Below are 12,417 nucleotides of genomic sequence, written 5' to 3'. Positions count from 1 at the left end.
GCTAGTGTGTGTTTTGCACCATCGTTAAAAGCCTCCTGTGTGAAGTCTATCGTTGATGTAAGCGCAATTCTACGATCACATGTGGACAGTAGCCAGCCACGAGAGGACATAAACATCCACGACCTTCTACCTAATTCTTCACCAAGTCGTTACAGTGATAATATTTTTCATAGAGACATTTGCGAGTGTTGAGACATTTCTTTTTGTTTCCAGTGATTTTTCTTATAATAATAATAATAATAATAATAATAATAATAATCTTTATTTACTACAAGTACATGTACATGGTATACAGTCCTAGCTGACAACAATGACATACTACTACATAGAAAGCCACTTGTTATGCTGAGCATTTCGGGCAAATTAGGTCATTGTCCCAGGATGCGACCCACACCAGTCGACTAACACCCAGGTACCCATTTTTTACTGATGGGGAACATAGACAACAGGTGGAAAGAAACACGCCCAATGTTTCTACTCTGGCTGGGAATCGAACCCAGGCCCTCACCGTGTGAAGCAAGAGCGTTAACCACCAGGCCACCAGTGACATTCAGTGACTCTCGATTTGACTCAGTGTTTATTATATACTGATTGCAATATTTTTTATCTTCTTAATTCAGTGTTAATTTTCGTGCATAATTTCGTATCTGTTGTGTTGTGCTTCTTTTTTTTTTATATACTTGAAGTAAGTACCTTAGAGTTTTTTCCTTTGTGTGTGCAAAATATAAGCAGTATTGAACTTGTGTTTCCACTTCAGAATCACCTTGTGTTCATAGTATTCCAGTGAAGTAATTCAGTAATTTATTACCTTGTATTCTGCATCACAACTCAGTGTTGTCTCAGTTATATTTTCCTCCCAGTATTTGTGTATTCTTGTTTAGTTTTCTGTGTGTTGAACATTTTTGTGTTAATTCTTTTCATTCAGCCAGTGCCTAATTTGTCTTATCTCCACAGACAATAGTGCCATTATTTTGTGCAAGCAAGAAATTATTTTCCAAATTTTTCACACATCAAGCTTCATAGAAAGAAAATTCTAGTATTGTGTTTATGTTGATGTGTTGTGTTCTGCATCACTGTAAGTGTTCAAACCCTTTTGTTCTGTGTTTTGCATCTACTATTATTTTTCATGTTTCATTGAACAAATTCACTCTTAGTGCAATTTTTAAGTTGTTCATTTAAAGTAAATTGTTCTTTTGCTTGTTAAGTGTTGCTTAAGCTGCAGTTAAGAGTTAAAGTGTTCACTCAGTTCATTCCTTGCTAATATTTTTTTTTAATCTTGTAAACAGTGTTTTCTTGTGTGTGTAATTTTTTTTCTATTATTGCACATTGACTCATTTTGCAATAATTCTTGTGCAAGCATTGTGTTGTCATTAAAATTTTTTCTTTCAGAAATTTTAAGTAATGTTGTGCAGTACTCTTGATTAGCAATTGTTATTTGCAATATTGCTACAGTTTATTTCAGTGCAGTTTCTTATGCTCTGTTCTGTGCATAATATTTTATTCTTTGTGTACCATTTTATTTTCTTTTTAGTGAATTGTTCTCCCAGTTTGTCTTAATTTTGCACAAGCTTTATTGAGTCCAATTTAACATTTTTGATTGTTTCATCATTTTATTGTTGAATTTCCCTATTGCACTGAGAGTAAAGACAACTCACTGTGCCATTAATCCAATTTAAAGTAAAATTTGAGTAAATTAGATTTGAGTAAAGTACAAGTTCTCTTGATTTTCAAAGTGTTTTTTATTCAGTTGAGTATTTTCTTGTGTGAGTTTCCTTGCTTGCTGTGTGACCTGTCAATTTTTAATTACTTATGCAGAATAGTTAAGCATTTTCTTCCCATTTAAGTTCATTGTGTTGTGTGTTCCTCAGTTACGTTTTCTTTTGTTTCTCTAAATTCTTGTTTTACATTTTGTAAATATGTCTCAAGTCTTCTCAAGTGATGCCTCAGCACATGCTGCTAGTACAACCACTGATGCATCAGTTCACAATTCGAGTAATCCTGTATCAAATAATAGACACACTCCGACTTCTAGTCTGCGTAATTTCAGTCGTGATCCGTATGATGCTATGCCATTGTTCAATGGTAATCCAGACAATCTAGAAGGTTGGTTTACCGCTGTTCGAGCCAGAGCTAATGCTTCAGTTGGTCTTCCATCTGAGAGTTGTTTAATCAGTATCGGAAAGGAGAGTCTAGCCCGTTCTCCAGCCGCCTCACGTGTTTAACTTAATTCGTATGAAGGACTTTCAAGACCTAACCAGGTGGCAAGATTATGAACAGTTAATCCGTAACTATCTTGAATCGATGCGAGAAACCGATCCTTTTGTCATTCTCAAAGAATTAGTGTGCACAGCTTCGAGGCCAGAGGAGTCATTAGATGGGTTTGCCCTTCGTCTAAATAACCTTATGTCCTCATTCGTTAGAGCGGGTCAAAATTCCAAGTACCTTAAAAATAGTGATAAACCAGCCCGTGAAGGGTTTGCTAAATTTGCAGCATTCAGAGTTATCAAACAACTAATGCCACCGACATCTATGTATGTGTACAATTCAAGTCCTCTAGATGCTACTATGGGACCGCTCGCAGCTCTCATCCATGTACGAAATTTGTGTCCCGAGGGAACCTTCCCTTATCGAAAGTCTACGCCAACCACTTTGTCTACTCCTGTACTTCCTCCAGTTTGTGCTACTACCAAAACTCCCAACCTTAATCACTCGCATCCATCATCCAAAGCTAGTGTTAAGAGCCATCATTCCCGTAGCACCCGTAGTATGTACAGTACCCACAGTCAAAGAACTTGCTACAATTGTGGTTACTGTGGCCATATTGCAATTAACTGTCCTGATAGTCACCCTAAGAGGAGGCGTACTGATGATGAGTACCAGTCAGATCTTCCCTACTGTACTTATCATAGAATACATGGACATGACACATCTGAGTGCAATGCTCTCTACAACCTGCAGTACTCTAGATATTTCCGTGGCCGTTCCAACCGCAGAGCCAGGAGAGGAAACAGACGTCATGGTTCTCAAACTAACCAGAACCAGGCTCATTCTTCCAATTCAGGGGAATCCAAGCACCCCAGTCTACTCATCCAGTCGTGACAGTAGGTGATAATGAGTACACCATCCCAGTTCAAAATTCCTATGAAGCCTTAGCCAGTCTTGAGAATGACAACCCTGCTGCTGAGGTTGCTTCACACGTCTCTGACATAGAGGAATTTGGGGATGAAGTAGAAAATGCCTTCTCCGATGACAACCCACCTTTCTGTTTGCACATAACTCCTAACGAAACAATAGGACCTTTGGTACAAGCTTCTATCCATAATGCGCCCGTTCAAGTGTTCATGGACTCTGGTGTGCAAGTTAATATAATCAGGTCTAGCTTGTTTAAAGAGAAGCAGTTACGCCATATCCTCCTCGTCGAACCAACTACTGTAACCTCCCTTAGTGGAGTAGCTGGTTCCCTTCTGCGAGTCCGAGGTCAGACTTCGCTCACCTTTACAATCCAAGGCAGAGACTTTACTGCTGCTTTTCTTGTTAAAGACCAGATTACTTTCCCTAGTGACCTTCTACTGGGATTTGCTTCCATGTGATACTTACGCATTGTGCTCGACCCTTACCGATGGCATGCCCAAATTGACGACTTGATCGTTCCATTTTGGGGTTACCAGCTTGGATCAGAAATCTGCCATATTGCCGCAGAGTATGATGTACGCATTAAGTCCTTACAAGCCAATGCATTCTCCAGTAGCATACCCAAGCGGTCAGGCACTGGTAACTCTGTCACTCCCATCTGTGTTCTACCTACACCTTCAGACATGCAAGATAGTGTATTGCCTCAAGTGTCCGAGGACACTCAGACTGCCTTGAGTGCACAGCCTATCCCTGCAATGACTGCTAGTCCAAGTAGTAGTTTCTCCACAGGGGATGCCTTGTCGGAAAACGATTACTTGAAACTAGTAATGCCATCTCTTGTTGATGTCACATGCCGTCTGCAGAAAGACGTCTCTGTTGCGGCTAGTGCTCTCACTAGAGTGTCTGTTGTTGTTCCTAATGTTCCAGATGGTGATAACGTCCTAGTTGACAGTGATTCCTGCAAGGTCAAGGGTTTATTTGTTGAACCTTCCTTACATGTTGTAAGAGACAGTAAGATCCATTTATTCCTTGCTAACACTTCGGGTCACAGTGTTCGTCTCAGAGCAAATACCTAGTTCACTATCTTTACCCTGTTCAAGTACAGGATGACGTGCCACCTGACCAGTGGGTCGGTGCTATTTCAACAGGGGAGACCTCATCCACTCCACTGGATCAATCCATTCCACCAGTTGAGGAGAAAGACTCAGCTCCCACTGGCTTCCCAGACGAAGTCAAGCGCTTGTTGACGCTGTTGAACAAACATCGTAGAGCCATTGCCTTACCAGGTGAGAAGATGGGTATAACAAACTTATTGTCCCATCGTATTCCACTTGAACCTGGTACTAGACCTATCTATATACCTGTGTACAGAATGCCTCATTCCCAAGTTGCTGTCGCAGAAGAACTGATCAATCAAATGCTCGATGATGGAGTTATTGCACATAGTAATTCACCCTGGAATGCGCCCTTAATCCTGGTGCCTAAGAAGGATGGTACTTGGCGCCCGGTGATTGACTTTAGGAAGTTAAATGCGAAAACTATTCCAGATCGCTTCCCACTTCCTGTACTAGGTGATCTTTTACACAATATCGGAGATAACAAAGTCTTCTCGACCCTGGACTTGTTACAAGGGTTTTGGCAAGTCCCTCTTCACGAGGACAGCCAAGAGTTAACTGCATTCTCCACTCCCACAGGTCATTATCACTTCCTTCGAATGGCTTTTGGATTACGATCCTCTCCTATCACGTTCTCTAGACTCATGACCAATATCTTTAGAGGTCTTATAGGTAAAGCACTTATGGTGTACTTAGATGACATAATCGTCATGTCCGAAGATGTGGATACACACCTGAAAAGACTTGATATAGTACTTGGTAAGCTTGAAGAAGCCAATTTAAAGATCAAACTATCCAAATGTCAATTTTTCAGATCAGAAATTAAGTTTCTTGGTCACGTAGTCACTCCTAGAAGGGTTACGACTGATCAAAGTAAAGTAACGCCAGTACTAAGTATTCCATCCCCCAAAACTGCTGATGCTGTAAGATCCTTTGTGGGTCTAGCAGGTTTCTACAGATCTTTCATTGCTAATTTTTCTTCAATAGCAGCTCCTCTAACTGAATTGCTTAAGAAAGATACTCCTTTCGTTTGGACCTTCAGTCAAGAAAGAGCATTCCAGACACTAAAAGAAAAGCTAAGGTCTGGTCCCATTTTGAAATTTCCAGATTTTTCTAAGCATTTCTATCTAACAACTGATGGTAGTTCAATTGGCATAGGTGCCGTACTAGCACAGAAGACTGATGGCAAGTACAATGCAGTTGGATTTGCTAGTAGAGTCCTTACGAAGGCTGAACGTAATTATACAGTAACGGAGCAAGAAGCTTTAGCAATAGTATGGTCTTTGAAGCACTTCCGAGACATTATTTACCAGTACCCTGTTCATGTCTTGACAGACCATGCACCACTGATACCTTTATTCCAGAACAAACAACCTACTAGAAGGTTAGCCAGATGGACCTTGACTACCCAAGAGTTCAATCCCACTTTTGAACATTTACCAGGCAAGTCAAACATAGCCGCAGATGCTTTATCGCGACACGTAAGTGTAGTTACTGCAGATCCTCCATTTGCTGCAGAGGACGCAAAGAATGTGCAAAGAACAGATCCCATGTGTTCTGGTGTGATTTGATTCCTGCTCCAGGAAGATCCTATTCTTACTGTGAAGCCACCAGCACCCATCAGTGACTTTGTAATGAGCCAAGAATTACTGTATCGAACAGCCGAGTTGGGTACTCCAAGTAGAAGAGTGTACCAGTTAGTAATTCCACAGTCACTAGTGAATGTAGCTCTACAGCTAGTTCTTGATGCACCAGGTGTTGCACATCCTGGTATGGATCGTTCTGTGAAACAAGCCAGAATGAAATACTTTTGGCCACGTATGGCAACTGACATTTCAGAGTATGTTAAGAAATGTAGTGTTTGTATGCAACATAAAGGAAATGTGAATGGTCCTAATCCAATCCAAGTGTACCCAACCACTAGCGAACCGTGGGAAAGAGTTGTCCTTGATTTGTTAACCAATTTTAAATGTTCCCTCCAAGGCAACAAACATCTGTGTGTTACGGTAGACCATTTCACCAGATACAGTGAGTTAGTTCCTATTGCAGATAAGACTGCCAAGACAGTAGCTAAAGCGTTTAAAGAACGCATTATCTGCAGGCATACCACCCCTAAGTCCTTAGTAACAGATAATGGAGGTGAATTCTGTAATGAGATTCTTGAAAATTTGTGTACTTTGTACAAGATCTCTAAATCCACCATTGTTCCTCATCATCCTGCCAGTAATGGGTTAGCTGAACGAACCAATAAGAAAGTACTTGATGTTTTGAGAGCCACTATCAACCCCAATAGTGAAACTTGGGATGAAGTTATACCAGATGTTCAATGTGCCATAAATTCTGCTTACAATGCTTCCATAGGTGATACTCCACATTATGCATTGTATGGTGTAGACAAGCGTTTACCCTATGAGTTGTTATATTCCACTCCGAAACCCAATTACAACCCTGATGATTTCATAGCAACTCGTACCAGCATAGCTTAGTGTTTTTTGAAGAATCCGTGAAACACTTCATAAATCAACAGCAGAATTTACTAGAGTAACTAATAGCCGTGCTAAACCATCAAAAGTTAGAGTAGGTTCGAGAGTAATGCTGACAAATTTCAACAAAACATCCGAAATGCCTAAGCTCGATCAAAAGTTTGTTGGCCCTTATCGAGTTGTAGAACATATCTCTGGCAATAAGTATAAGGTTAGAGAAATTAGTACTGGTAAGTACAAAGAATCGCATTTAGATCACATGAAATTAGTATGCGATGTTGATGATATTGCTACCCAGACTAATGTAACAGATGCTGAAAATCCTCTTGACTCTGTACCCTCTACCTCAAATACTCAGTCAGATATTCAACCTGAATGCCGTTACTCCTTGCGTACTCGACAAGTAATGAGAAACCCACAAGTATCTTTTGTAGATACTCGTTCAGATCTCCCTCAGCCAAAGCATGTGTTAGCCATTGCAGAGGAATTCGATCCTCCCAGAGATGATAACCATTCTGCATATGTAAACCTCACCCTCGCAGAATTGGGTTTAAATGTACATAGCCTGTATAACTAGATGTCCGGGATGAAGGAAATTGTCAACTGTTTGTTAAAACTGATTAGTTTTTCAGAATTTTTTTTTTTCGTGTTCACGTTCCCTCCGCATTCTGAGAATTTGACAGTAATGATCTGAGTGCGCACCAGATGCCTTTGCTGTTAATTTCACCTTGTATATATATATATATATACAGTATATATATATATATACAGTGGACCCCCGGTTAACGATTTTAATCCGTGCAAGAGGGGTAATTGTTATGCGAAATAATCGCTATGTGAATGAATTTTCCCCATAAGAAATAATGGAAATCAAATTAATCCGTGCAAGACACCCAAAAGTATGAAAAAAAAAATTTTACCACATGAAATATACATTTTCCCACACACAAAGAGAAGGATACATGCACAATAGTAGAGTAGTACAGTGGACCCCCGGTTAACGATTTTAATCCGTGCAAGAGGGGTAATTGTTATGCGAAATAATCGCTATGTGAATGAATTTTCCCCATAAGAAATAATGGAAATCAAATTAATCCGTGCAAGACACCCAAAAGTATGAAAAAAAAAATTTTACCACATGAAATATACATTTTCCCACACACAAAGAGAAGGATACATGCACAATAGTAGAGTAGTACATGCACAGTATATATTGTGCATGTACTAGTCTACTAAATGAAGAATAACTGACACTTACCTTTATTGAAGATGCAGCAATGACTGATGAGACACTGTGTCCTGGGAGTGCCTTTTCCTCCTGAGTACTGTAGGTCCTGTTTGGCATTTTCTTCCAGAACAGGCCTTATCACACTGTGTATGCCACTACGATTCTTAAATCTCTCAAACCAACCTTTGCTGGCTTTAAATTCACCAATATGAGCACTAGTTCCAGGCATTTTTCCCTGTTCACCTGGGTGTTAGTCGACTTGTGTGGGTTGCATCCTGGGAGACAAGATTAAGGACCCCAATGGAAATAAGTTAGACAGTCTTCGATGACACTGACTTTTTTGGGTTATCCTGGGTGGCAAATCCTCGGGGGTTAATTGTTTCTTGGTATTCTCAATAAGCCACACCAACAACGGTGCTACAGCAGCAGCAGCAGCTGACAGTGCAGCAGCAGCAGCAGCAGCTGACAGTGCAGCAGCAGCAGCAGCTGTACCACCAATAGTAGCGATGGTTGATTGGGGTTTATTATACAACCTGGCCAGCTCGGAGACATGCACTCCACTTTCATACTTATCAATGATCTTTTTCTTCATCTCTATTGTAATTCTCACCCTTATTGCTGTAGGGTTGGCACTAGAAGCTTTCTTGGGGCCCATGGTCACTTATTTTCCAGAAAAAGCACCGAAAACACTGTAATAATACGAAATATTCCGATTGTATGCTTGGATGTTACCGCGGAGGCTGGCTGGTAAACAATGCCACCGGCGGAACATGTGAGCGCGTCTCGGACGAAAATTGGTAAGCGGGTTTTTAAGCGGTATGTGAGGCAAAATTTTTGCAATTAAAGTAAGCGGTATGCGAAATAATCGCTATGTGATGCCATCGTTATGCGGGGGTCCACTGTATATATATATATATATATATATATTATATATATATATATATATATATTTATATATATATATATATATATATTTATATATATATTTATATATATTTATATATATATTTATATATATATATATATATATATATATATATATACAGTGGACCCCCGGTTAACGATATTTTTTCACTCCAGAAGTATGTTCAGGTGCCAGTACTGACCGAATTTGTTCCCATAAGAAATATTGTGAAGTAGATTAGTCCATTTCAGACCCCCAAACATACACGTACAAACGCACTTACATAAATACACTTACATAATTGGTCGCATTCGGAGGTAATCGTTATGCGGGGGTCCACTGTATATATTTATTTATTTCCTCAGAATCCGTAGAGTGCATGAATACGGATTGATCGATCAATTCCATCCATATTGTACAATGATTTGTTCTTATAAGTCGTAATGCATTACAATGAAACTCATTACGGTAAAAACTTATTACGTTAACACTCATTACGTAAAACTCATTTTGTTAACATCCAGTATGATACCATCCATTAGTTCTAAGTTATATATGAATTTGTTATTGTACAGAATCAGCCCAGAACCACCTGCCTGTTCAGCCTATAGCATAGTAGTGTATGTCGGGACGACATACGTAACATGACCAAGCTGTCAGCATAGATGCTGATCCCCTTATATGTGTTGTATGCATAGATTAGATGAGCATCATAGTACCATCCATGTGCTTTATATAGAAGATCCCTAGGCCGAGTGACTGTATGACGTCACGGGATACAGCATGAGTTAGTGAGACGAGCTGCCTCCCTCTCAGTCGACGCATAGGCATAGAAGGCAGAACACGGCAGGCTGGGCTCCATCTCCCATTACCACAGTCTGACAATATATATATCGTTACCATCCAACAAGTGTGTCTACCTTCAACCCTCTTATCTCCTTACCGAACCCCACACGACAATACAGAAGCCTTGGGATGTAATTAATGAACAGAATAAATATTGCTTAGTGCCTGCAATGTCTAAAATGTTTATTTTAGACTAGTTTTAAAATGGAATTTTTTTAATTTATGTAAAACTACCCAAATTACTACCTGTGCACTTTATAGACCAGTTTTCACAGTTGAACGGGCAGTTTCTTATGCTCAATCGATAGAAGGCATACAAGTGAAATAGTTAAGAGTTTGATCAAATGAAGCCAAGGAACCGTCTTAACCTTTTGCTGTCCGTCATGCAGAACTATGCTCACTCAGAAAAGCTGTGAGTGTTAAATTTTGGCTCAGATATGAGAGAATCGCTCTATGCTGTGAGTGAGCACCCTATGAAAAAATATCCTGCCCCACATGGTGCATGAAGGGAAAAACAAAACTGTGACCGTGTGTATGGTTAAAATAGTGATATTGCAGTGTTTTCGCGGATGCTTTTTTATGGTTTTATTGGCTATTTCTTGGTATCATTTGATAGAATGGAAGACATACTACTGAAATAGAGATAATATTGATTGGTTTCAGGACTAGAAGCAGCTTGAAACTGAGCTCAATGTAGAAGAAATAACGGATTTTTGTCAATATTCTAGAGGATGGGCCAAACCCCCCCTACAACCCCCCGGTCTAATTTTATGTTTTTTTTTATAGGTCAGATTTAACAATTGGGATGCTGTAAATTATGAACAATATTTCCTGGTTATACTATTATCTGAGAAATAAAGTAAATCTTCTATTTTTTGTGTGACTAAGAATTCAAAACAGACAGTAAGTGTAATAAAAGAGGCCTGCAGACATGACTAATGAACAGAGGAACTGTTGTTTCAGTGCCAGGAATGTCTACATTGTTTATTATGAACTTTATTTTTAAATTAAATTTTTTAACATTTTTTGAAATTGGCCAAATTACCAAATTCTAACCACTTTATTGGAGTGTTGAAAAAGACGAATACAGGAGAGCCCCACTTATACTGCAGGTTGACTAAAGCAGCAGGAGTTAATAAAGGCTATAGCACCAGCCAGTGATAAAGTGTAGCATTAACAGTGTAACAAGTAAGTTTCAGAATTTTTTCAATTTTTGTGAAATTGGCCAAATTACCAAATTCTAATCACTTTATTGGGGTGCTGAAACAGATGAATACAGGAGGACCCCACTTATACTGCAGGTTAGGTTCTGGGCTACTGACGTAAATCAAAAATTGCTGTGAAGTGAATCATAGCCTTTTTTCACTTTCAAATACATACATATAAGTCTGATAGCATGTTTATTGTATATGTATTAAGTGAGCAACAGAGCTAGGCCTAAAAAATGCATATACAGTACACACATTACTCGCCTTAAAATATTTTCGTACTTAGCATATAGCGAGTAGTAAATACGTATATTTCTTCTAGGAAGTCTGAATAAATGAAGAAAGGGTATAATTGAAAATTACTACATTAGCAAAACACTGTAAAGTGAAAAACTGTAAAGCGGGGCCCACCTGAAGGTGGTTTCTTGTGTTCAATCAATAGAATGGTAGGCTGAAACAATGTAAGTGGCTTAAAATAGGACTCAAAGTGGGTGAAATCGCCAGCGTAATTTGGTAAATTTTCTATCAACTCTTGTACTTTTGGTGTCATTACCTTAGGAAAAAGATTATTTACTATTTCATAAGAAAAATTTTTTTTGGACACTGAGGAAAAGTTTCAGATTGGGAGTCGGGACAATAAAAGAGTTAAAATAGGACTCAAAGTAGGCAAAATGATGCATAAATTATGTCAAGACCACTCTTTGCACATGTGTAATTCTGTAAGTTTTCCATCAATTTTCATATTTTTGGTATTATTATCTACAGAAAAAGGTTATCTACTATTTCAGAAGATTTTTTTTTAAATGTTGATACTCAGAGCAATATTAATTTTCAGAGTCTGGACAGTGAAAGAGTTTAATTTGTAAGCCCTTAACTTTTCTCCTACTCACTGATGACATTCTCCTTGTAACCCATTTACCTCTTGCTCTCACTGTAGCCACAACTAAAACATATGATATATCTGTTGCCTCTCTAAAAACATGCACATTCTTGAGTCTATCCATTTTTTTTGTACTAATACTGTACAGTTTAACAAACTACCATTATTTTGGTCCATATCATACCTTGTGTACTTATTTATCCTTTTTTTCTCAAAATATGTATTATCTATTACCATACCTCTTTCTATACAAAGTTCAGTTAACATCCCCATTGTCATTTATCCCTGGCATGTCAAACTTACCTACTATGCCCTCTACAGCAATTTCTCTCACTTAGCATTTTGGTCCCCACAACAATTACTGTCTCACTTAATTTAAAACTCCCTAAACACTCACTCAACATCTTCAAAAATCTCTCTCTCCTCTCTTCCTCACATCCATAAACACATAATATAACCCACTATTTGTATCCTAACCTTATTTTAATACACATAATCTTTGAATTTATTCATGTCATAAGAGGAGACTAAAATGCCAGGAGCAAGGGGCTAGTAACTCCTCCTGTATACATTACTAAATTTATAGAGAAACTTATGTTTTTCATTTTGGGCCACCCTGCT

General features: G+C 38.7%; 1 protein-coding gene across 1 annotated transcript in view; it reads right to left on the bottom strand.

The window, feature by feature from the left end:
* Dora (zinc finger SWIM domain-containing dorado) overlaps positions 1 to 12,417 on the bottom strand; it is a 506,090-nt gene that overhangs the window by 389,882 nt on the left and 103,791 nt on the right. The gene's annotated exons all lie outside the window — the stretch shown is intronic.

Source organism: Cherax quadricarinatus, chromosome 57 (genome assembly GCF_038502225.1).
Source record: "Cherax quadricarinatus isolate ZL_2023a chromosome 57, ASM3850222v1, whole genome shotgun sequence".
Taxonomy (NCBI): Eukaryota; Metazoa; Arthropoda; class Malacostraca; order Decapoda; family Parastacidae; genus Cherax; species Cherax quadricarinatus.
The sequence above is the reverse complement of the archived record's forward strand: the minus strand, read 5'-3'. Positions and strand labels throughout refer to the sequence as shown.